This window comes from Equus przewalskii, chromosome 24 (genome assembly GCF_037783145.1).
Source record: "Equus przewalskii isolate Varuska chromosome 24, EquPr2, whole genome shotgun sequence".
Classification (NCBI taxonomy): Eukaryota; Metazoa; Chordata; class Mammalia; order Perissodactyla; family Equidae; genus Equus; species Equus przewalskii.
This window is the reverse complement of record NC_091854.1, coordinates 6,239,203-6,265,438: the sequence shown is the minus strand read 5'-3', so window position 1 is coordinate 6,265,438 and position 26,236 is coordinate 6,239,203. Positions and strand designations below refer to the sequence as shown.

The 26,236-nt window shown below is 43.8% G+C and overlaps 1 long non-coding RNA gene and 1 pseudogene across 1 annotated transcript in view; both read left to right on the top strand.

Moving 5' to 3' along the window:
- Nucleotides 1-10,269: 10,269 nt before the first annotated feature.
- The window catches only part of LOC139079176 (uncharacterized), a 28,494-nt gene continuing 12,527 nt past the window's right edge, over nt 10,270-26,236 (top strand). Inside the window, exon 1 of the long non-coding RNA XR_011532545.1 lies at nt 10,270-10,401. This is a non-coding gene — a long non-coding RNA (uncharacterized lncRNA). The remainder of the gene's footprint in view (nt 10,402-26,236) is intronic.
- Nucleotides 24,378-25,791, top strand: LOC103565674 (poly(rC)-binding protein 1-like; annotated as a pseudogene).

Genomic DNA, 26,236 nt, shown 5'->3' with positions numbered 1-26,236 from the left:
ATTTAAACAATCTCATATTGTTAGACATTTTTTTGTGATTATATTGATAATTATCTTTGTAGCCAAACCTTTGCACACTTAACTCTATGTTCTTTTTTTTTGTGGTAAAATATACATTACATAGAATTTACCACTCTATATTCTTTTTTTTCTTTTTAAAGATTTTATTTTTTCCTTTTTCTCCCCAAAGCCCCCCAGTACATAGTTTTATATTCTTCGTTGTGGGTCCTTCTAGTTGTGGCATGTGGGACGCTGCCTCAGCGTGGTTTGATGAGCAGTGCCATGTCCGTGCCCAGGATTCGAACCAACGAAACACTGGGCCGCCTGTAGCGGAGCGCACAGACTTAACCACTCGGCCACGGGGCCAGCCCCACCACTCTATATTCTTGACAACACTTGTTAATATAATTTCTTTTATCATCTCCATTTGAAAATGGTCTGTTAATTCTTGCTTTTGTCACATCATTCTATATCCTATTAATGTCCCTTATTGTTGGGTTTAGGGCTGTTTCTAGTTTTTTGTTGTTACAAACTACGTTGAATATTCTTGTGACACATTGTTAGGCAGTCGCACTAGTAAGTCTGTAGCATAGTTTTCTAGAAGAAAGATTGCAGATCACAGGAATGCACATTTTCAATGTTGTCGAATCGCCCTCTAAAAGATGACACCACTTTGCAGTCTTGACATCAGAGTGTTGAGAGGCCTGTTTCTGAATGTCATCACCAACACCAGGTGTTGTCAATGTGTAATCACCAGTCTGATAGGCCAAAAATGATATTTTACTTTTGTTTTAATTTGCATTTTTCCATATTAATAATGCTGTGCTTTTTTTCACTTGCTAATTGGTCATTTGTCCGTGTTTGGTGAGTGGCCTGTCGAGACCCGCTGTCTTAGACCATTTGGGCTGCTATAACAAATTACCAAAGACCAGATGGCTTAGAAACAACAGAAATTTGTTCCTGACAGTTCTGGAGGCTGGGAAGTCCAAGATCAAGGCACTGGCAGATTCAGTGGCTGGTGAAGACCTGCTTCTAGTTCGTAGATGCCGTCTTCTCCCTGTGTTCTTCTCACATGGCAGAAGGGGCAAGGGAGCTCTCTGGAGTCTCTTTTATAAGGGCAGAACCCTCACGACATAATCACTTCCCAAAGGCCCCACCTTCTAATACCATCATATCAAGGATTAGATTTCATCATATGAATTTTGAGGGTATGGCACCTGCCAACATCAGATATTGGTTACCCTCCCTCCCATTAGCAGTGGAGTCTATTTACACACCACACAAAGGTTAGGCTTTGCCACGTGACTTGCTAATAAAATGTTAGCAGAAGATAGGAGAGTAAAGGTCTAAAATGTGCTTGGGTGGTAGGGAGTGCTCTGCTCGTCTTCCGCCATCACTGTGGGAAGAACTTGCCCTGGCCAGCCTGCTGGCCAAAAGGATGAGAAACACATGGAACAGAACTGGAACCAACCTGCAGCTTGTGACAAGCCCAGCTGAGCCCAATGACCAAATGACCTTAGTTGACCTGCATGTCATGAGTGAGAATAAGTGTTATTTTATGCTATTGAATTCTGGGCCTGTTTATTATTATTCATTTTTGTGGCAATAACAAACCGATACAATGCCTTAGTCACTCTTCTGCTGCAGTGTTTTATTTTCTTACTGATTTGTGAAAACTAAGGACATAATTGCATTGTTAGTCTTATGTCACATACAGTTTTCCCTTCTTGACATTTTCTTTTTAGTTTTGGTTACTGTGTTTATTGATTTACAGAAGCTTTTTATTTCTTTGTAGACAAATCTAACATTCTTTTCCTTTTTGGCTTCAGCTTTTGGTGTTATGCTTAGAATGACCTTTCCACCTCAAGATAACATAAATATCTCTGTCTATTTTCTTCTAGTACTTTTATTGCTCCAGTTTTTACGCTAAATCTTTACACTTTTTGGAACTTATTTTGATAAAGAATATGAAATAGATATCATGTAATTCATATTCACACTTGGGTCTGTATTTTTTAATTGAGATGTAATTGACATCTAACATTATATTAGCTTCAGGTGTACAACATAATGATTTGATATTTGTATATATTGTGAAATGATCACCACAATAAGTCTAGTTAACATCCATCACCATACATAGTTACAATTTTTTTTTTCTTGTGATGAGGACTTTTAAGATCTACTCTCTCAGCAACTTTCGAATATGCAATACAGTATTATGAACTATAGTCACCTACATCCCCATGACTTAGTTACTTTATAACTGGAAGTTTGTATCTTTTAACTCCCTTCACCCATTTTGCCCACCTCTCACCCCTCACTTCTGGCAACCACCAATCTTTTCTCTGTATCTATGAGCTTGGAATTTCTTTTTTTGATTTCACATGTAAGGGAGATCATATAGTATTTGTCTTTCTCTGTCTGCCTTATTTCACTTAGCATGATATCCTCAAGGTCCAACCATGTTGTCTCAAATGGCAAGATTTCATTCTTTTTATGGCTGAATAATATTCCATTGTATATATACCACACTTTCTTTAACGCTTCATCCATTGGTGGATACTTAGGTTGTTTCCATATCTTGCTTATTATAAATAAAGCTGCAGTGAACATGGAGGTACATATATCTTTTCGAGTTAGTGTTTTCATTTTCTTCAGATAAACACCAAAAAGTGGAATTACTGGATCATATGGTAGTTCTACTTTTAATATTTTGAGGAACTTCTATACTGTTTTCCATAGTGGCTGCACCAACTTGCATTCCCACCAGCAGTGCACAAGGGTTCCCTTTTCTCCACATCCTTGCCAACACTTATTTCTTGTCTTTTTTTATAATAGTCATTCTAACAGGTGTGAGGTGATATCTCACTGTGGTTTTGCTTTGCATTTCCCTGATGATTAGTGATGCTGAACATCTTTTCAGGTACCTGTTGGCCATCTATGTGTCTTCTCTGGAAAAATGTCTATTCAGATCTTCTGCCCATTTTTTAGCTGGATTCTTTATTTTTTGCTATGGAGTTGTATGATTTCTTTATAATTTTGAATATTAACCCCTTATCAGTATATGATTTGCAAATATCTTCTCCCAATTATTAGGTTGTCTTTTCACTTTTTTTGGTGGTTTCTTTTGCTGTTCAGAAGCTTTTTAGTTTGGTATAGTCTCACTTGTTTATTTTTGCTTTTGTTGCCTTTGCTTTTGAAGTCGGATCCAAAAACTCATCACCAAGACTGATGTCTAGGAGCTTACAGCCTGTGTTTTCTTTTAGGAGTTTTATGGTTTTAGATCTTATATTCAAGTCTTTAACCCATTTTAAGTTAATTTTATTTATGGCATAAGACATAAACAAACATTCTTTTACATGTGTCTATCCAGTTTCCCCAACAACGTTTATTGAAGAGACTGGCTTTTCCCCATTATATTCTTAGCTCCTTTGTTGTAAAGTAATTAATCATATAGGCATGAGTTTATTTCTGGACTCTCTATTCTGTTCCCTTGATCTTTGTGTCTATTTTTATGTCGATACCGTACTGTTTTAATTACTATAGCTTGGATCTGTTTTTTTTTTTTTTTTGTCTTTCAATTCTCTTCCATTGATCTGTCTTCTATCCAGTGGCACATAATCCTATTATTTTATTTCATTTATTTTAATCTCACAGTGTGATTTAACTTATGTTGATAAAACTAATACCATTTGAGGATGCATACACAGGTGTTAAAAGTAGAAAGTAAAGGAAGGAAATGGTAGTGACAAAACTTAGGAGGCTGGTCGCTTCTGAGAGTGAGGGTGGCATTGTGAATTGGGAAGTGCATACAGCTGGCTTCTGGGGTGCTGCCAACATTTTATTTCCTGACCTGGGGGAGGTTACACAGGGGTTCACCTTATAATAATTCTTTAAGCTGCATCAACATGTTTTACGTACTTTTTATGTAAAGATGATATGTCTCACAATTTAAGAATGTTTTCGGAAGTTTTTACTGTATTCAGAGTACCCTTCAAGCATGTGTGTAGAGACGATTTTAAAAATATCCAGAGCGGTGGATCCTTATATTTGGAAAGTTTGGGTATCATCGATATAAACATTATTCTGGAATGGTTCACAGAAGCAGAAGCTCCATGAGGATGTTCGTTCAAAACGTCCAAACCTCCTCTCCCATAACACAATCGGACTTTCAGGTCAGGCCCCCGAATGTCCTCCATGTCTCTCCCTCCCGCTCTTCCCAGCGCCCACATTCCGATTTAGGTAGGCACTGCCTTGTGCCTGGCTCCTCCACCCCTTCTGCCTGGCCTCAGTAGCTTTCTCTGATCTGTCCTGACCATCCTTACTACCCAAGTGAAATGCTGTGAGTATGGCCAACTGTTAAGCAGTGGAGCTCTCGTTACCGAGCGTTCTTCGCACGCAGCTTCTGATCCAGTGACTCCCCTTATCAACCACTTCCAAGGAGTCTCACTGCCTGTTGGGTAAAGTCCAAATTCCCTATCGCCGGCACTCCTGGCTCCAGCCTGCCTTCTGTCTCATGCCTTTGACTTCCTACCCACGCCCTACATTTAAGGCAGCTGGACTTGGTGCTTTTCTACCTCTGTGCCATGTTTTCCAGCCTCCGTGACTTTGCTCTCCCACTCGACATCACAAACAGCCCGATCTTCAGGGCCTGCCTCACACACTCTTCTTCACAAAGCCGCCCTTGCCTCTGCTCTGCTCTGCTCCTCTGGTCCCCTGTTCTCCTCTCCCCTGGGGTGTGATTGGGAGCAGACTATTCGCGTATTCGCCCACACCCACCTCTCTGATGCTCAGTGTCCTTTTCTGCTCAGAGTCTATCCGAGATTGCCCATGACCTCTATGATACAGTCCAACAGGGATTAAGGCCCGCAGATCCCCTCCAGTCCTGTCTCAGGTCCTTCCGACTTGGGAACCCTCTGCTCCAACCAGAATCTCCTCTACTCTGTGTCTTGAAGTACTTGGTGGTACCCATGCCACGCCTTCACTTCATTCTCTCCCTCCATCCTAGCTGCCCTCTCCATTTACTTGTCGAAAGGCAGCTTGTCATCTTTACACTAAGTTTATTTAGATGGCACCTCTTCTCCGAGAAATGTTTCCTTGTATCTCTGGTTGAACTTTCTATTTCCTACCTCTGAACTTTTGTTTTAACATTTAATTTCTATTGACATTTATCACATATGTTTTTAAATGCTCATTTTTGTACTTGCTTATCTAGCCAATTAATTATCAGCTCCTGGAGCTGTTGTGCTATTTCTTAGACTTCTTCTATTTTTAGTATTTCCCATGGTTTAGAGTGATCTCAGTGCCGTAGGTTATTTGAAGACATTGATTGAGTGCTAATCATGTGTCCAATTCAATTCTGAGTAATTGCAAGATTCCCTGGCCTGGGCAACTGTATATTCACCGTCTTCATATCTTACTTTTCTTGCTTGCAAAATGGTGATAATTTATTCCATAAAAGAATGGATGGGACAAAACTAAAGTGGACATATGCTCTATACTTTTCAATGTCGTGTATCTTTTTTATTACTTAATATAAATTTGCTGCCTAATTCAGATGTAACAGAGGAAGTCAGTTTCTCTGGGGCGTGGTTGCATTCCCCAGCTAACTTGTGGTAAAGGCTGATAGGGTTTGGATTCCACCAGACAGCTTAGGGAAAAAGGAAACAACACACAATTTCAGTAAATTCTAGTTCTTAAAGCCCTCAGAGCAGAGGGCTAAAGTAAGCCCTGTACACACAGGGGGAACAAGAGGTGCTTTAGAAGTGAAAGCCGAGGCACAAACCCACCCTGTGCTGTGGGCACCATGAGACCCCTCCACCCATCTCCCTGCTGGACATCTCCATTGGAGGGCCTGCCAGCACCTCGAACTCCTGACAGCTAAAGCTGGCTCCTTATTTCCCAGCCTAAACTGTTCTTTATCTCACTTGGGCGCCACCTTCCAGCAGTTCCCCAGGAACCATGAGAGCAGGAGAGCCCTCCTGTCCCCTTTATTGCTCCCACCCTCCGTGCTGATTTTCCTTCTGAAAACCATGATTGCTTTCCATCTCCCCTCTTCATCCCCTCCATTCCACCGTTGCAGAAGCCTCCTCATGCTGTGGATTTCCACGGTGCCACTTCGGTGATCTTTCCAAATTGCAAATGAGCGTCTCTCGCCTCTGTTTAAAAGCTGTTTCTGTTCTCTCTGAACGAGATGCCCCTCCTCTCCTGTCTACCTCGTGACAAACTCACCCATGGAAACCCTGCATGGGTGTCTTCTTCCAGGTCATTGTTGATTCTCCCAGTGAATCAATCTGTCCCCTTCCTTCTATTTGTGTAGCTACCCTGCAGGTCCACAACTGCTGTCTCACACTTGCTCTAGTTAGGGGTTCCAGTTGGTTTTCTGTACTAGACCGTGAATGCCAGGATGGTGGGTGACTTATTTGTTTTTGTATTGCTGTACCCAGTGTGCTGCCCAGTACATAATAACAGATGCTCAGTTAACGTCTGTTGACTTGACGTGCAAATAAATCATTGCATGCTGATGATTTGGCAGAAAGATGGAACATATTGTCTTCTCATTTAAGTAGGTATCTTGGAGTCCCCAGTAGCTAGGAGCCACTGCATGACTTTGCCCTGCCCTGTCTCTCCGTGCATTTGACTGGGCAACGTTCCTCCTCTCATGGTTCATCTACTTCCCATCAGCCACCCACCACATCAGTAGGGGTATTTTCCCCATCATCTGCATGGCGTAGTGGAAGGCTCATTGGATTTGGAATAAGTAGACCTAGAAACTCATTCTGGCTCTTTGAGCAACTGGCTGTGTGACCCTGGACAAGGCAAGTATTTTTTCTCAGCCTCAAGTTTTCCTTCTGTACGATGGCAGGGCCAGTGGGTTAGACTATAATTAGTGGTTTTAGAAGCGGTAGTGGGGCAACAGCTGGAATTGGGGCCTGAACCCTGCCTTCAACCAGAGCAGCTCTGTCTTGGTGTGTTCCATTTGTTTACACATCTTGGTAATATTTAGTCTGAACAAGACTTGCTCAGTCAAAACCTGTTTGAAAATCCCTGACTTAGATGAATTTTAGCATTTCTTTCCTCTTTTTATTTTCTAAGGAACCACAGTTCCTCAGTTGTTAATAAGCAAAAGGCTTTGCTGGTCTTCTGGAAAGGATTATTACCTGCTGGGAAGATTTCTCCCCCCTTTAGTTTTCTTAAAATTGAAATCTCATCATAAGTCCAACTGGTTCTCCTCACTGACTTGACTTGCATAGTCCTGGCTTGTTTGTATTTTTATTGTCTTTTCAGCCTTTGCTCTCAGTTCGCGCTGAGGTTTGCCGGCTGATTATAAAACACAGCTCTGCAGTGAGGTCATCTTGGAGATTAACTCGCTGCTCTAAGAGATCAGAGGCAGGCTCAGACTTGTTTTCTGTGGGTTGACTGAGAAGAGAACCACTGGGCATTGGCAGGATTCATTTTTTTTTTTTTTTTTGAAGATTGGCACCTGAACTAACATCTGTTGCCAATCTTTTTCTTCTTTTTTTTCTCTTCTTTTTCTCCCCAAATCCCCCCAGTACAAGTTGTATATTCTAGTTGTAAGTGGCAGGATTAATTTTAACACTTGCCATTTAAAAAGCATTTGTTAAATAAAACAAAAAACAGTGCATTTGAGTATAAAAGAAATAAAAGCCTTTGTTGGGTACCTACCATGTGGAGAGTGCCGTGCTGGGGGCGGTGGGTGTAGTAAAAACCAAAGACTACGCTCTGTCTTCTCCTAGGGAGTCTACAGATCAGAAATCTTCCAAGAAATGTTTCAATTAACCTAAAACTTTGAGGTTCATAAATGTTTGTTTCCTACTGAAAATAAAAAGTTGTGAGCCATTTTGACCTTGTTGGTATAACCTTCAAAGATGAATTTAGTTCAGACTTACTGTTTAGGATCTGAACCTGAATTCTTTGCAGTTTGTACATTAACGGTTCACTGGAGAGAAGGCACATTTCAAATTCTGTAGTAGCTGTGACTTAGTGACCGACTTACTGCTTGTTTTATTTTTTAATGAAGCAAGCTCACCAAAGAAAGCATGGACTTTTGCCTCCACGCCTTTCCATGTGCTGTCCTTCAACCTGGAACATTCTTCTCCCTGTCTTCACATCCCCTTACTACGATTAACTGATTCTTTAAGCCTCTGTTTAGAGTGTGACATCCTTTGGGAAGTCCTTCTAAGTCTGGGTTGTGCAACCCTCCTACGTCCTCCTAAAACATCTTGTACTTACACTTGTTATAAAGAGCACTTATATTTTATTGTGTCAGTCTGTTTCATTCTCACCACAGTTCGTAATACTGACCTATACACAGGACTTACTGGGTGCTAAACATAAACATATTTAGCATACGTGAATTCACGTGATCCCCTCATTGCTATGAGGTAGGTATTGTTATCATCACCATTGTATACATGGGGAAACTAAGATACACGGGGTTAAGTGACTTGCCCAGGGTCACAATGCTAGCACGTGGAAGAGCTGGATTCTAATCGAGGCAGTCTAGCTCTAGAGTCTATACCCTGAGATATGACACCTTTCCAAAACCAGGACAGTCCTGCTCACAGGTGCACCCTAGTGCCCAGCAATTAGAAGACATTAAGGCATACTTGTCGTAAGAGTGCACACACAAACAAAACTAAGTTTAAACCAGCCAAATCTGCCCACAACCCCGCTTCTGACCCTATACCTTATAGGTACATGTTTGATGAATAGACACATATTTGTTATGTATATTATAATTTACATAAAGTTGCACAACCTCCTTTTTCACTCGTGTTACTTCACGAACATCTTTCCATGTAAATTGTATGCATCATCGTCATCTACACTATTGCCTTCAATGATTATAGAGTTGCATTGTATGAGTGTACTATAATCTATTTAATTATTTCCCTACTCTGGGAAAGCTGTGTTGTGGCTAAATGACCTTGTAATGAAGACCATTGAAAATTTATGTGTGTTCACTTATTTGACGTTTTCTTAGGATGAATTCACAGAAGAGGATTTTTTGGGTCAAAGGGTAAAAAATTTTAAAGACTTTAGATACAAATCACTATATTATCTTCCAGAAATGCTGTTTGCTATGCTGTTATTCAGCTCAGGGATATCAAAGGATTTTTGTATGTCTAACTGCCCATTTTGTTTTACCGACTTCTGTGACAAAATATTTTATGCTCTAGATTTCTCATTGTGTTTCTTTGGTGGTGACTTCCAAACTCTGATGTCTAAGGGCTGTCATTATTATTTGCGTTATTATTTGGAAACAAATACTCATTTATACAAAGGAAAGGAAATCTGCACTAAATCCTTTGTTAAAGCAACTAAACATGTTTTTTGTAATGAAAACAATCCACCTTGATTCGATCTGTAAATGCCAATATTAACATTAAAGATGTCTTTGTAGGAAAAAAAAAGTAGATTTGGCATGACCTTCACCTCCAGGAACTTCCTGCACGGTAGCCTGGTTGTGGAGAGCTGTAATATGAGGTCCAAGGCAGAGGTTTCAGGAGAGGCACAGACCCAGGGCCGAGAGTCTGAGGAGCAGGGAGAGACTCATGCACCCCAGGAGCTGGGGGCTGCCTGTGTGGGCTCAACATTCTCCCACAGGGAGCTGGGGGCTCAGCCAGACAGTGACTCCCTCTCTGGTTGTGTCAGGACAACCTGGAATGTGTCTCGTTCTGCATCTTGAATTAGTCACTCAGATGACCTTGATTTTAAGAGAAATATTGTGCATTTGATTTGTAGAAGTCTAACAGAAACAAAACCAAAAATTTTCTCTCAATGCCAGAGAGTGGAGAAATTAAACTTGTAGAACTGTCTGCACAGTGGAATTTCCAAAGCACAAAGAGCCACTTTCTTTTTTTTCCTTTTTTCTTTTTTTTTTTTAGGAAGATTAGCCCTGAGCCAACATCTGCTGCCAATCCTCCTCTTTTTGCTGAGGAAGACTGGCCCTGAGCTAACATCCGTGCCCATCTTCCTCTACTTTATATGTGGGACGCCTACCACAGCATGGCTTGCCAAGTGATGCCGTGTCCGCACCTGGGATCTGAACGGGCAAACCCTGGGCCGCTGAAGCAGAATGTGCAAACTTAATCACTGCATCACCAGGCCGGCGCCAAGAGCCACTTTCTTTTTAAAAGGATTTTGAGTCTAAAGAGCTTATGTGGAGGAAGCTATCATGAGTCACCGCAGTTTGCAATGCCCCAGTGAGGGAAGAGAATGTCACTGGAGGGTAGCTGAGGAGAAAGACCACGTGGGAGAGCACATCCCTGGTGCCCCCGAGGCTCGTTCATCCTGAAGGCTAGGGGACCAGGCCTTCATGACAGCTGCTCAGATTAACAGGTGTTTCAACAGCACTCATTCATATGTGTTCAGGTAGGCATTAATTTACAGATTAGATACATTACAACAGGGATGTGAGAAAATTTTGCTCTAACAAAGTCTGTGCTTGGCCTTGCCCCTGCTTCCTGAACATGCCAACTCCTTCCTGGCCGTGGGTTCCTTGCCTCTCCTTCCCTGGGGCCCTTCCAAATCGTTCTGCTTTTCTGTGGCGCCTTCCCAAGTAACTCCACTGCCCACTAATCTCCCAATTTTTGGAAATAGTATGACGTTTGTAATTTGTAGTAAAATGGGAAAAGCAGTACTTTATGGGACCCTCCCGCATCAGGTAGTGGAGTTTAACACATGCTTCTGCCAGTTTCTTGAGCCTGCCACTTAACCTCTCTGAGCCTTCACACTAGCAACAGTTCCTGAGTATGGGGTTATCGTGAGGATGAACTGAGGAGATATATGTAAAATGGTTGGTGCAGTGCCAAGCACACACACATACTCCTGGGCCAATCCCTTTCAACAGGGCACCAGAAACCTCCCTTTGTCTGTAGGTCCTTTCTTGGTCCTGGTGGTGTCCCAGAAGCGACTTTGGGGTTGGAGGTGGTCTTGTCACCCACTACATACAGCAGACACAGACACAGGGAAATTAGACTGAAGCTACTAATCTAGTGTCTGTCTCTCCCGTAACGGGGAGGCTCCCTTCTGGGCTACAGAATAGAATGTGCTGGAGCAGCTTAATCACTGGCTTATTTGTTAACAAGTCAGGGAGAGTTTGGCTGAGGACCCTAACCTACATTTGGGGCACTAGTCTTCATTCGGCCTGTTGCCTGCCTCATCTTGATCCTTTGGGTTTTTTTTTTTAAATACAAGAAACTGAAGCCAGGCCAGACAGAACAAAGGGGTTTATTGGCCCAGAGCTGGCGGAAGCCCCTGGGGCCCGCTTCTCCATTCCAGGTGCCATCCATTGTCACACATCCCGAAGGTGCTCCCAACTTCCCGGTGCTCACTGCCCCACAAAGCGGGTTGCAGGATTTTTCATGAGATTAAAAAGTAACCCTTCTCCAGGTCCACTCTGAGTAAGCGAAAGCTCACTGGGGCAGAGGCACCACAGGCTCAAAGTCAGTAACGAATTTGGCAGGTTGACCTCGGCTCTGTGCTGCCAGGGAGGAAAGAAGCAGCAGATCTGGGCCATGGGGATGCCTGGGCTTTCGGGCTGCCACTGTGGGCAGGAACAGGCTAGTCTTTGCGTGGGGATTTTCATTTTCACAATTCTGAGTTCTCAGTTGTTTAATCAAAGGTGGCTGGAACTACAGGGTGGTGAGTGGGTTGGCATGAAAAGACCTGAATTCTGGGCTGTGGGATCAGGATTTTGTCCTAACCATGATTCATGGAGAATTTCTTTTAAAAACATAGGCCCCATGGCTCCGTGCCAGACATTTCCAGGCTGTTCATAGTTGCTAACATTGCTAAGCACTCATTCTGCACTAGGCAGGCTCTGTGCTGTGGATCTGACAGGTGTCGTTTCATTTAGTCCTTGCAACAACTCTGCAAGGTAGGCCTTTGAGGTACACATTACAGCCCCACTCTGCAGATTCAAAACAGAGATGCAGAGAGGTTGGTAAGTGGCCAAAGTCACATAACTAGAAAGTGGCAGAATTGAGACTTGAGCCCAGGTCTGACTGATGCCCAAGCCTATGCATTTCACAGAATAGAGGAAAAATATCAACAAACTCTTTCCTTTGTCCCCAGTTCAGCGAAATCTGGGGCAAGAGATGTGATTCCCTCTTCCTTGTAACATAGTCGGCAGCCTCCCAACTCCAGCACCTTGGAAAGGGGGCATGAATTTGCCTCCAGCGTTGCTTCAGAGAGGGAGGCTCAGGTTGGTGACAGAGCCCAGCAGTGTGGGGCCGGCTATTGCCTGGTCTTGGTAGAAATGAGGTCCCAGTAAAACTCGCACTGTGGGAAATGGGGTGGAGGGGTCATGCGTCTTTCCTCTCAAGGGAAAGGTACCAATCCCGTCTAGATTTGCTTGCTTGCAAAAAGCACCAAATACAAGGGCCTTGGTGACATTTTTGCCTTGTGACCCAGACTGAGAATGTCTGCTGCAAGGAGAGTTGTTTTAGGCGGGAGGATTTGGATTGGGCTGTATCCTGGGCTGAGGTCAAGGTTGGGTGGAGACCAACTGATGTGCTTTTCAGATGGGTCAGCTTCTCTCCTGCCTCCCTCCCGGGATCTTAGCCATCACCCGATGCAGCCTTTACTTCACAGGCCCCAGGACAGACTGGGCTGAGAGGTGAAGAGATTTGCCCCAAGTTTCAGTGGTTTGGGGTGGAATCAGAACGAGATCTCCAGTCCCCTGTGCTCTTTCCTCTTTCCTGCCAGGCCTTGTAACTCCTATCTGTGCCTGATAAATCAGCACATTGAGAGCTTTGTATGGGAGGTCTGCAGGCCCACTTACCTCTGTTGGCGTTTAACTCTCTTTGTGTTGATGTTTCGCTTCCAGGAAGAGACATTTTCATAAGCACAGCTGTTTGTTGGAGTTTTGCCACCACCTTTCCCTCAGGAACTGTAAAGAGCTTGTAGTGATCCAGGAGAGCACAGCCAGCCTGACTTGAGGAGGCCTGAAGGGTTAGGCCGGGCCAGCAGGTTGCTCATTCAGCAAATATTTGTGGAGACTTATGCCCATAACTGGAGGCTACTGTGGTAATACTATCACCCTTGCCAGTAAAAGAGGTGCCAGTCTAGTGGGGGCCATGTAATCAGGCAACCACTCTGCAGAGTGGTAATAGTTCAGAGGATGACCCAGGGTGTTCTGGGAGCAGAGCTGTTGGTGATGGTGTCTCACCCCGTGGGGGGTTTAGGGGGGACTCTCTGCAAGGGGTAACAAGGTAGCTGGGAACAGAAGAATGAGAAAAGGGGCAGGTGAGGGTTCCAGGTTAAAGAGAGGTGACACCTTGGGGACCACACCTAGTTTAGTGACTGAAGAAAGAGCTGGAAGAGGGGGGAGATGAAGCTGGGGAGGAAGGCAGGGGCCAGGCCTTGTGAATCTTGATGAAGACACTGGATGTTTTCATGGGAGCAGTGGGTGTGAGACCTTGGTTCCATCTCTTGCCTGCAACCTAAGCGTGTGTAAGAAAGAAATCGTTTGAACTCTGTGGTGACTGACCACAAAAGAAGGTATTTTTCTAAGAGCTCTGGAGACAAAACAAGTCAGGGCCTCTATGCCAGGGATAATAACTAATCCTGGCCTTCCATGCTGGCCACCAAAACAGCTTTTGCCCTTGGACATGGATCAGCTCCAGACACTGGGGCCAGGGAAGCTCCTGTGCATCCTACTGCTCTGTGCTTTATTCCCTGCCACAGATCACACCAGAGAAGGTTATTGTGGGCTTGTGCTGTCACCAGCCATGCTGCAGAGGAGGGCTCAATCCTTGAAAGCCAAATGCCATATCCTTTGTACTTTTTTTGGCTTGTTTTTGTTTTTCCTAATGGGACTATCTTCTTGTATGTTACTATTATGAAAGTAATATGTGTCCCTCATTAAAAAAAATCAAACATCTCAGAAGTGTATACAATAGAAGTGGAATTTCCCGCCTCCTCTCATAGTCCCATTTCCCCAAGAAAACATTTATCCCTCCAGACTTTAAAAGAAATGATATATGTGTATGCCTAGACATTTTCTGTTGCAGTATCACAAGTAACAAAGGCTCTCAGGCCCCTCTATGTGTCCTCCAGTTCTTTCTGGAAGTCCCCGGAAGGGTGCCTCCCATATGTCCATAAACCTGTCTGTCGGTTGTGGCTCCATATGGCAACATCTCTCTTCCCCTCTCCTATGCTTCCTGTGTATCTGCCACTCACAGAAGCTTGGAGAAGTTCACAGAAACCAAAGTCCACGCCATGGGTGTTGCTCCAAAGTTTCTAATCCTTGAATGGCAGAGTTGGGGTGTTGAGTTTCAGGCAGAGGTGGGGAAAGGGCCATTTGCTCATCGTGTGCCAACCACTCTTTGTCATCATGGGCCCAAGGCTGCTCTGCTTAGATCCTGAGTCTCAAGATGCCTCTACTGAATGGTCCCGTCAGTTGCTGCTGCTGAAGCCTCTTCTAGGGCCCTCAAATTCAGTCTGTGTGTCAAGTGGAAGGGGAGATGCTCTTCTTTTTTTTATTTTTGGAGGAAGATTAGCCCTGAGCTAACATCTGCTGCCAATCCTCCTCTTTTTGCTGAGGAAGACTGGCCCTGAGCTAACATCCATGCCCATCTTCCTGTACTTTATATGTGGGACGCCTACTGCAGCATGGCTTGCCAAGCAGTGCCATGTCTGTACCTGGGATCCCAAGCAGTGAACCCTGGGCCGCTGAAGCGGAACTTGCGAACTTAACCACTGCGCCACCGGGCTGGCCCCAGAGATGCTTTTCTTACTTATTATTTTTTTCCTTTTTTTCATTTTTTTCCCTCTGCTCATGCTCGCAAATAAAAGTATCTTCTTTCCTTTGTCTTCAAAGAGTTTACGTTAATTTGTAGAAGCTCTTTATATATCATCACTATTAATCTTTTTATTTATCTATACTGAAATATTTGTATCAGTTTATCTTTAACTTTGTTAGTCTTATACTTTGTTCTTAAGAAGTTTCAAAATTTATTTAGCCAAATCTGCCTAATTTTTTCCTTACTATCTGCATTTTCCATTCTGTTTATAAAGGACTCTTCCGCCCCAAGATTACAATAATAGTTTTTTTCTAGTAATGTAGGAATTGTATATTTAAGTTAAACACTTCCATCTATCTGGAATTTGTTCTTGCGAATGTCACGTGGTACGTGGAATTTCTTTAAAATTCCCCATAGAGTTAGATGTAGAAGTTAAAAGCTAAGAGAAGAGATGGAGGGAGTGACTCAGCTGGCTCTTGGATGCCCCAAGAGGGGCAAGCTTGTTTGGTGAAAACAGAGGACCATGCTCTTTGCCAGCTTGGAGTTCCCTCTGCTTCCTGCTGAGAACAACTCTCAAACCTTGTGTCTTTAGAGCCAGGCTTTCCCATGTCATTTTAGTTCAGGCTTCAGAGGTTCCAATGGATGTGTTCAAGGCTGCATTTTTTTGCATCTGGGGGCAAGCTGAAGAATTACTGTGGACCATGAGGACTGAGTTTCAGAGAGGGCCAGGACTTTCCTGTCCACAAGGCCCAGCCCCACCCTGGTGGGGTGGCCAAGGAACGATGAGTTCTGGGCTGCTCTAAGACCCATGGTATCGAGTGGCATCCTTGATGACTCCTGGATAACTGCATCAATGATGGTGCCTCAGTGCCTGGCATGTGTTAGGGCCTCAAAAACATTTATTTGTTGCATTGTTAGAAAGCCGTTAAGAGGGAAGTGGGGATGCCCAAGAAGTTGACGGTGAAAACAGGAGAACTTTCATGACAGTTCTGTGTAGGGGAGATGACATCCATCCATTCATTCATCCAGCAAATATTCATTGAGTGCCTGCTATGAGACAGGCACTTTTCTAGGAGCGCAGAAGTCCCCTTTGGAATGGGATCCGTGATGCCAGCACTGAAGGCCTAAAATCACATTTATCTTTCCTTCTCTCTTTCACAGAGCTGGATGTTGACATTCTTGAGATGTCGTACTTACTTTGTTTCTGTAGAAAGAAACTTCAAACAAACCTGGGGTTCATCAAAACATGCACATTCCTCAAATAGCTATGTTAAAGTCTTCTGGAAGCGACTGTTACACCAATCCCACAGAGAAACTTAGAACTGAAGGTGGCTTTAGATGGTATTTGGTCATCTACTTCAACTCCTCATCTTATAGATGCAGGAATTGCCCAAAGCCATTGCAGAGAATTCGTGGGAATCAGTCTCCTGACTTCTTATATGGTGTTTCCTCTACCACATTGTGCTATCCATATTATAATCTTGTGCTTAGAATTTGGAGTTACCATATTTTTTTTGTGAATGAATATTAGGGGTGACTACTTTCTCTTTGCTAAGAACTCTGCCCCTCATAGGGGTGGGTCCTGGTAGCCATGTTTCCACCAGGTACCCCTGCTCCATAACTGACTGAATTAATTGGACCCACTTGATTCTCATTCTGAGATTTTGGACTGAGTCCTGGAGTTGAGAATTGATTCCTATATGCTGCCTCAGCTGTAGAAAGAAGGTCTTTAAATTCCCTTACTGAGGTCCTACAAGCTGTCTTATCCTAATTCTTGGATTTCATCCTTCCAATAAAACCCTTGTTTTATTGATGCTAATTCAGATCGGTTTCTGTTATTTGCAACCAAAGAAGTATTAACCAAAAATCTTAGAAGCTGAGGACAAAGCACATCAGTTGCTTTCAGATCTGATCTGCGTTTTATTTCAGACCTGGGTTTAAAAGTCATGGTTCTTTTGATGTAGATTATTACATCATTACCATGGTTATGCCATTAAAACGTGAGGGCTCTATGAAGACTTAGTCTGCCTGGAACTATGAAGAGATTGAGCAATCACTGTGGGGGTCTTGTCCTCCAGGAACTTATGTTAAGAGTCTTGACCTGTGTATTGATAGTGACTATAGAAGACAGTGTGAAAAATGTTTGAGCTGAGTGTTCCAGAGGGCACACTCCTTTCAGAAGCAACCTCAGTTTCTTCACCTGTAAAGTAGGGATAATAATACCTTCATTATAATGTGAAGCAGAGAACATTATATTAAATAAAATAAAATGAGATAACATGGGGTGTTAAGAGAGACAGACCTAGGTTCAAATCCTACTCTGCCTCTCATTAGCTGTATGAACTTGGCAGATCACTCAATTTCCCAGAGCGTGGGTGGCCTCATCTAAAAAGCGGGGGTATGAGTAGCTACCTCACAGAATTATTTAAAAAGCTTCTGGCTCGTAGTAGGAACTTGACAAATGTTAGTTCCTCTCTTACCTTTGTGTCTTTTCAGCCTTCTCTGTTTGCCGTGGGTGGGTTCCAGAGTCACAGCCTTTGCCACATGATTATTACAGTTTGGACAGTTGGAGTTTATAAACTGAGGCAACAATTCGAGAATGGGAAGGACTCAGCCCAATCCAGCTGAAATACAATCTCTGAGAGGAACCAGGCAGGTGCACACAAAGCCTTTTGTATGGCTGTTGAGACGAAGAGTAGCTCAGCTGTGTGTGTATGTGTATGTGTAAATATTGATCTCCTGAAACTCCCTTTTGTTATTTGGTGTCAGGAAACTTGTTGTGTGTTTCTGAGTAGAGTCTCCAAGCTGAGGGTACTTGAGAAGGGTATAAGCATGGCAGTGGGGCCCCCGATCTTTGGTTCTGGCTTTAATGGCATTGGGATAAATATGCTAGGGGACATCCTAAGCCAGTAGGCACACATGACCAGTAGATAGAATTTTTGTTGTAATTTTTGTTTACACCAGGTGGAAATTCTTGACTAAGACTGAGAAACAGCTGTGCCTTCTGGACAAGGCAGCAAACCCAGTTGTTATAGGTATGGTGTGTTGGAAAGAAAGTGTGGTAGAAAGAACATGGGGATTGGGCAGACAGAACTGGGTGAATCTCAACTCTGCTACTTACCAGTTATATGATCTTGAATTTCTCTGAGCCCTAGGTTAATCATCTTAATTAAATTAAGATTGGGATAATAATCAATTAAAGTTGGAAAAATAACATCTAGAATTAAATGACGTGAAATTAATTTCATGTATGTGAAAGTGCCTTATGTGTAGGTCTTTACTTTTGACTAAAATAGTTATAAAATGACACAAACATCATTTTGAAGACTATTTAAAGGTCTATCTTAATTAAAATAAACAAATTCCTAGGTCTTAAAGTCCTCTTGAGATTTCAAGTATCTTTATCTCAGATCAGAATGGATGGTAGCAATGCCCACCAGCTGGGCCAGTTCCAAACTCCTGTCCCCAGGCATCACAGGCAGCAGAAAGGCAATCATCATTGAGTTATCCTGACCTCTTAGCCTCAGCACCCAGACATATGGGTACTTGACTGGGTTTCACTAAAGCCAACCACTCAGCTCCTCATGTTAATGAATTGTCATGACTTTTTAGTTCTTTAGATCAGAATAGTATCCTTGATGGCCATCTCTTTAAGCTTTAATCATGGTATGGAAAGTTGATTACAAATGATCAACTTTCTAGAAACTTGTTAATTATAAATATTTTTGATACCTGTGTTGAAACTTACCCTTCAATTAATGATATTAGATTGATGTTTCTTAGATTTTTTACATATTGACTACGTACTCACAAATGTCATTAGACCACACACACACACACACACACACACACGCAAATGACGTTTAAATGTTTATGGCCTAGAAACTGATAGACAAGTTGACATGGAAAATATAGCTGCTTTAAATGGAATCATCTTCTAATGGTTGTTGGCAGCATCTGAACGTGATTATTTTTCCATTTTCTTTTCTGGTCCTCATTGGTGTCCTGTCACATGGTCTATAGTTAATGAGGCTTAGTCTCAGCAAATACCAGTCAGGAATCAGTTGGCAAAGGGGCAATCTGCTAAGCATAAGCCAAAAAAATTACTTGAGGAGTGTTCAGGAAACAAATGTCCCAGCTTAGAGTCTAGTGGCTGGGTGGCTAGAGCTGAGCTGTTAGCACTCTGGCCAGGGGGCTGAAAGTAGGCCCAGCCCACCCATACAGAGGCCTCCTATTCATTTCGGATCTGCTTATCTGAGTAGCTGCTTGGTGCAGGGCACCAGAAAAAACAAGCCCAAGACATGGTTCTTGCTTTCTGAGATGGTAGAGTATGAAACAAAACAGTACTTTCTGCAGTGTTGTGCAAATTTGGGAGAGAGAAAACTGTTGCTGTGGAAGAGGCATGAGAAGACAGGAGAGATGCTGGGCTCTGAAGGCTTGTGGGGTCTGGCTCCTGAGGGGGCATTGGTGGTGAGCACTGAGGTAGGGTGAACATCACCTAGCCTTCTGTGCTGTTAGCCAGTGTCGGTTGGCCTGAGTTTCTTTCCATGCTCAGAATCACCGGGTTACAAGAAGGCAGTTTCTGCAGAAATCCAGCTCAATCGATTAGGCAGTTCCAAGAAATGAGTGGGCAGCCTTGGTTGGAATGTCACTGTTGTAGCCACCACAAAATATTTATCAATGTATCCATCCCCACTGACTGCAGGAAACTAGACTACATTAATCAGGGTAGATTCCATTCTCTGAGATGATATAATTGGCATTTTAGGCCAATTATAGAGCTGGCATTTTAGGCCAATGAGAGCTGACATGGCCTGTACCCAAATTCCTCCTGGGCCTTTGTTAACCAAATGAGCACAGGCTCTGTCTTGTCAGGAGCTGCTGTAGCCCCAACTAGAATAGACATGGATCTGCTCCAGGCTCTAGCCCCCAGCAGAGCCTGTGTCCTCCAGAATCCAGAAGTCCATCAGTGGACCTGGAGCCCCAAGGCTTTCATGCTTACACAACCAGCACCCTCGTTGCCCTGAGTTTTGGGCTACAAAACGTCCAAAGGAGAAGAGTCCAGGAGCACTCAGTCTTGACCTTCCCAGCAGTCTCTCTTCTTAGGAGACTGGCTCTGTCAGAACCAACTCTGAGCTTTGCGGCCCCTGGCAACAGAAGGCTACTGGGGGATTATCCAAGGATTAGGAGGCTTTGCTGAGCAAGCATGTATGGGGACTTTCTGCCAGAGTGATTTTTCTGAAACAGGTCTGATCACGCCACCCCTCTATGGCTCCACATCTCCTGCAGCTGTATTTGGAAAAGTGTCGCCCAACCATCCTCTGCATCAAACTCACCCAGTGAAGGGAGTGGTTGTGAAAATACAGATTCCTGGCTCCACTCCCTGACCTGTTGAATCTGAATTCCTGCGTGTGGGGTTCAGGAACCTACCATTAGAACAAGCTCCTCCACTGATTCTTGTGTTCACTAAAGTCTGAGAACCAAAGTACATTATAGGATGAAGTCCAAACTGCTTAGCCTGGCGTACGAGACCCGCCAGGATGCGGCTCTGCCTGTCTCTATTTTCTCATCTGCCCTGGAAGCATCTGCCCACCCCACAGCTCCCACTTATACCCACACTGATGTCCCTCACAGGGGTCTTATCCCCCAGGGTCACTTACCAGGGTCTCTCTCACCCCCATACTGCTTCCACTGCTTCAAGCACCCTCCCCTTTCCCCTCACTTCCTTCCCCTTGTTAGTCTTTACTCTTTTTAACAGTTAGCTCAGTCACCTCTCCTTTGGATTAGGGATGCCTCCTCTCCTTGCCTCTTAGGGGTGCTCACACTGAATCCTAACCATTTGGGTACTTGTCTCTCTCCTTGGACTATGAGCTCCATGAGAATGGGGAATGTGTCTTGTCTTTGGTTTCCCAGTGCGTACTGTGCTTCCTGGCCCTTAGTGGAGGCTTAGAGGTAGTAGGGAATGAATCAATTTCTCAAGTTAGAGGCTCCAGAGCCTTGGGCCTACTTAGGTTGAGTACATCTTGTTAATAAAATCAAATAGTGGCAGTGGTAGTTGTTTTTAAGTTGGTTTTTCAGGGACAACAAAGGGATTAATAAAGAAGAAATAAACCCAGGCTATAAGATTAACCGTGTATTAGAGGTTGTTAGGCATTATACATGCAAAAATTACAAGTGGAGGTACAAGCACAGTGTGGCCCTGTCCTAATTGTGTAAAACCATGCTCACAGGGCTGGAAGTTAGATGGAAGGGGTATTGGATGGGTGGGCCACAGCTGGGAGCCAGGGAACCTGGGGTCTGAAACTAAGAAAGAGGGCCAGGACCTCCAAGAAGAAAGGAGTCAGAGGTCTGGGTTAGCGTTGGCAGGTGTACCAAGGGTCAGGACTCTGAAGATCAAGTAACCTCACCAGATCCTGAATGCAGCAATTGGGGTAGGGCCACGAACACCATCTTCATCAAGAGTCAGGAGCTGGATGAAAACTAGGCCAAGAACGATGAAGAGTTTGGAAAAGCCAGGGCTGGCTCTGCTCGCCAGGAGCTCTTGGAACAGCATGGAAGGCCTCTGTGATGAAGTTTCATAATGAAGACCTTGTTTTGGGCAGTCACCTGAAGGGTAGCTGTGGGCCCTGGTTGTGGTTCACGAGAAGATGACACCTAGGGGAGGATGGGCATCTGGGCACGGTGGTCAGGAATCCCTTGATAAAATTCTTAATACTCTCTCCTCTCTCTCTCTCCTTTTTAAAATAAACAACAGAAATTTATTTTTCATGGTTTTGGAGGCTGGAAATCCGAGATCAGAGTGTCAGCATGGTTGAGTTCTGGTGAAACTCTCTTTTGAGTTGCAGACTGCTGACTTCTCGTTGCATCCTCACGTGGCTGAGAGCGGAGAGAGGAAGCAACTTCTCTTGTTCTAGCCTCCTCTCTCTGACTCTGCTACTGACCACAGCTTTTGTGGTTTTAAAAAAGGCCCCCATACCTTTTCTTGCTCCAGCCAACTGTAAATGGCCCTTTCTTCATCTCTCACCCCCAAAAGGGAGTCAGTTCACGAAATCTTGGGCCTGTGAGTTTGCGTGTTTGAAACTTTCTTAACACTCCTAAAGGCTGTGGGTCTTTTTCCTTTGCAAGTGTCTCTGGTATGAGATGTAGGTTCCTAAACACCCACGGCCTGCTCTACCTCTGCATACCTTTTTCAACCTTGGCCTCACAGGAAGCTCATTAACCGAGTCTGTCCCCAGAACCCCAGGGAGTGTCAGCACCAGAGTGTTTATTCCAAATGTCTACCACTCATGCTTCTTTAGCTTTCTTAAATCTTTTTGTGTTTTTACTTCCAGTTTGGCCAGTATCTGCCATTTTTTTCACATCATCGAAAGGTTGAATGAAATAATATTTGTTCATTGGATTTCCCATGGAACCATGCTGTTGGGGGAGTATCATGAAGGCAAATTGTCCCTGTGTCCCCCAGCCTCTTTCCTGGGCCCTGGTGCCCCCTGCTTGGCTATGTGGCTGACCTCAGGCATGTGCCCATCTCCGGGTGATGTGCAGACCATCTCTGGTCTCTGTGTGCAGAGTTTCAGCACCTTTTCAAACCCCTTCTCCATCCTATCCTGCTGTTCCAGTCCCAAGTTTGGTTTCTCATTAGTGTTTTAAGCCCTGCCACGTATTCCATTCCTTCCAGCTCTTTGGTGGTAATTGTAGAAATACTGTGCTTTTGAGAAGAGGGTCTGACAAGTATATACATGTGGTTTTGGCCTTTGCTTGATACCAGTCTGTTTCTCTGCTGTTCTTTTTAATTAAAAGGGAGGAAGGTGTGAGTGTGCGCTCAAGACAGGACTGGGGCCGTCAAGACTTGAGCCTGATCCTGGCTCTGACGTTGAGGCTCCCTCTGGCCTTGGGCAAGTTTCTTAAATCTTCCCTTTTTTACTGGCTCTAATGAAGCATCTAGCTTGTTTCTTGGGGACAGGGTAAATACTATTTAAAAGGCTAATTATTGAAAAATGTCTTCTCAGATATTTTCTCATCTGCACGGCTGCATCCTTTGGCAGATTCCGAGCGACTTCCTACAAGGTCCAGGGTCAGATACCCTAGTTTCTCTGCCTGAGCACTCTCAGTTAGCTGGCGCATTATTTTCATGGAAATAGGAATATCAGTCATGGATATTCATTAATTGTAGCTATTTAAAAAATAACCCAAACTCCCATGCAAATTCAAGTAGAACGTGGTTATGAAAGTCAAGGCTTATTGTCAAAGAAAGATATGTGCATGTGTGTGTGTTCCTGCTGCAGGCTGTGTGCTGTGTTACATAACATCGGATCCTTGATCCCTGGATGTTATCTGAGGAGTAGCTGGTTGGATTTGGGGCTAACATGCCTTGGGAGCTCTTTGTAGCCTTGCTGGGAACTGGATGACTCTGTGGAGTTTCAATCCTGCTTGATAAATAATCTCTTTCTCTGGTCCATTTGCCGCAGCCCAGCTGGTTTTCAAGCAATCTTGCTTACTGTGTCTCCTAGAGAAAAAAGTCTGAATGGTTAGTGAGGAGCCACTGCTGAGCTTGTGGCAGCCCATCCCAGGATTGCAGAAAAGGTTCCTGGTGCTTTGAAGGACATCCGCTCTTCTATGCAGGGGTTTCCAGGCTTGCTCTGGTGAGGAACTTTAACATCTTAAGCAGTTAGTTGAGCTTTTTTGGAAGGAGCATGTGTATTACTTCCCCTTTGAGCCAGGCTCCTTCTTTGGGGCTGGCCCAGGGCCTGTTGCTGCCAGTGCACAGGGCCTAGGGGACTATTACCACATTCGATTAGTTTAGAAGGGCTTATTTTTAGCTGTTGGGTGAATCAAAAATGGTATTTCTGTAGAAATATACAACCAAGCTAGGCTGCTGTAACCAACATTCACACTAATTTGGGTCACCTAATGGTCTGGGAGGACCATGCTGCATTGCTGAGCAGCTCTGCTCCACATATACTGTCAGGGACCCAGAATCCTTCCATCTTGTGGCTCTGCCCTCCTGAGTCCTTGAGGTTGTTTCCATGGTTGAAGCTGGGTTACCACAAAACCAAGTTCCAGTGAGCAGAGTAGGGGAAGAGAGTATGGAGGGGTGGTCCTGCTCCAGTTACACATATCACTTCTGCTCCATTCTGCCAGACAGAACTTAGTGACAAGGCCACACATTACTACAAGGCTTGAGGAATACAGTCTCTCCCTGGGCAACTATGCATTACTCTGTTATTGTGGAAGAAGAGAATGGATGTAGTGCATAACCAGCAGCCTCTCTTATCCTACTCTTTTAAATCATTCAGATACTAGATGAGTTCTGCATTTAAAGCCTGCCCTCAGGGTCAGCTGCATGGGTGTGAGACCTGTGAAGTTGCACAGATTCTACATTCAGAAGGGCCCTGTGCTTGATTTAGTGTTCTGCTCTTGCCATCTTGAAATTCTAAGTAACTGATTAACAAGGCACTCATGTTGTGCTTGTTTCATTTTGCGCTTGGCCCCCAAAATTGTGTAGCCAGTTCTGCCTGCCATTTCCCAAATTAGCATTTTCATTCCAACCAGTGTAATATTTATTGAAAATCCATTTTAAAGTAAGGCACCACGAAAGATCACATGAGGGATGCAAAGGTAAGTAAGATTCAATATCAGGGATCTTCCAATCCAGTAGGGTGATGAGAGAAGTGGAGTAAGTTATTGTTCAAAAGAGTTGCCCCCACACACTGCTGTGAATATTCATGGGAATGAAAGGCGACCTCTGATGGGTTGTGGTGTTGGCAGGGGGTGGCTGTGGTGGTGTCAGATATTAGCTCTGGATAGGATATTTTTTAATGAACTATTTCAAGCCAGCAGAAAGTACAGAGAGTAATCTTATAAATACCTACGCACCTACCATCTAGTGTTGTCAGTTCTGAGCAGTTGCCGTGCTTGCTTCAGACAGTTTTACGAAATTTAAATATTACACATACACTTGAGGCTCCTTCCTGTTTCTCCCTGATCTCAGTCCTCGTCTCCACCTAGAAACAATCACTTCCTGAATTCAGTGTTTATAATCCCTATGCATGTCATAGTATTTTTTACTGCATATACAGGTATCTATAAATAATCTTTAGTACTTTTACATGCTTTAAATTTTATAAAAATGGCATCATACTTTATTCATTCATTAAGTCAACAAATGCTTGTTGAGTAGCTACAATGGCAGGGCATGGTTTTAGGCACTGGGGGAGGGGGCTAAGGTGCTCAACTCCACTGAGTGGGTCATCCCCACTGTTTGTGTGTTGCAGTCTGTCATCAAGTGTGTCAAATAGATGTACCTGGTCATGTTGGAGATGCTCTTTCCGTCTCCGCAAGGGAGAGTCACACCATTCCATAGTAGCCCATGCCAGCCAGCTCTCCAGTCCTCTGTGTGGGCTGCTGAGATAGGTGCAGCAATGTTGCAGGCTACCCCCATGCCACCCATGACCCAGAGGGACCACTTCTAGATGCCTACTCAGTTCAAGGACGGCACACCATTTCTCTGCTCAATCAGGCCGAGCTGAACCAGGTGGCAAGACAACAGTCCCACTTTGCCATGATGCACAGCAGGACCAGATTTGCTGGAATTGACTCCAGCTCTCCACAGGTGAAAGGTGGTTGGGTGAGTTTGGATGTATGTAGTCAAACCACACATGAGCTCAGCATTCCAGATAACTTAATTGGCTGCATAACTGGGCACCAAGGCACCAACGTAAATGAGATCTGCCAGATGTCTGGGGCTGAGATCAAAATTGCCAATCTGGTGAAGACTCTTCTGGTAGGTGGGCTGCTATCATGGGTTCTGCTGCTAGTGTTAGTCTGGCTCAGGATCCATGCCAGTCTTTCCTCTGAGAAGGGCATGGGGCACAGCTAGACAGGGTAGGTTTACTCATAATCACTTTCTGCTGTTTTTCCGTAATCTGTGTAATTTCTGGTCAGTCATTCCAGGTTTTAAATAATTTGTACGTGTTCAGTTTCTAGACGACTTTATCATCTGCTAAGAATTAAAAAATCTCTGTTCAGCTGTTAAAGCTGGGATCCACATTTAGTTTTATAAGCTTTTCCCTGTTTTTAATTTTGTTTTGGGTTTTTTGGCTCATGAATTTTTATTTGTTTGTCAATAAGAAATGTAAGAGTGAAATGTTAATAAATTTCAGTTTAGTTCTGGAATGTCAAGAATTTAAAAATTAAAAGATGGATTGCTTAACAACAACAAACAAAAAGTAAAGAAATTAAACAAAAATTCCTGCCCCCGTGGAGCTTGTATTCTAGAAGGGCAGTGAGACAATAAGCAAGAAGAGTAAGTAAAAACATATAGTATGTCAGATAATGGTAACTGCTACCATTAATAATGGTAATGGTTACTGCTAAGGATGTAAGAAAAAGCAGAGAAGGGTGTATGATGCTAGGATGGGTTTAGGGACAGTCGAAATTTAGATCAAGTGGCTGGGGAAGGC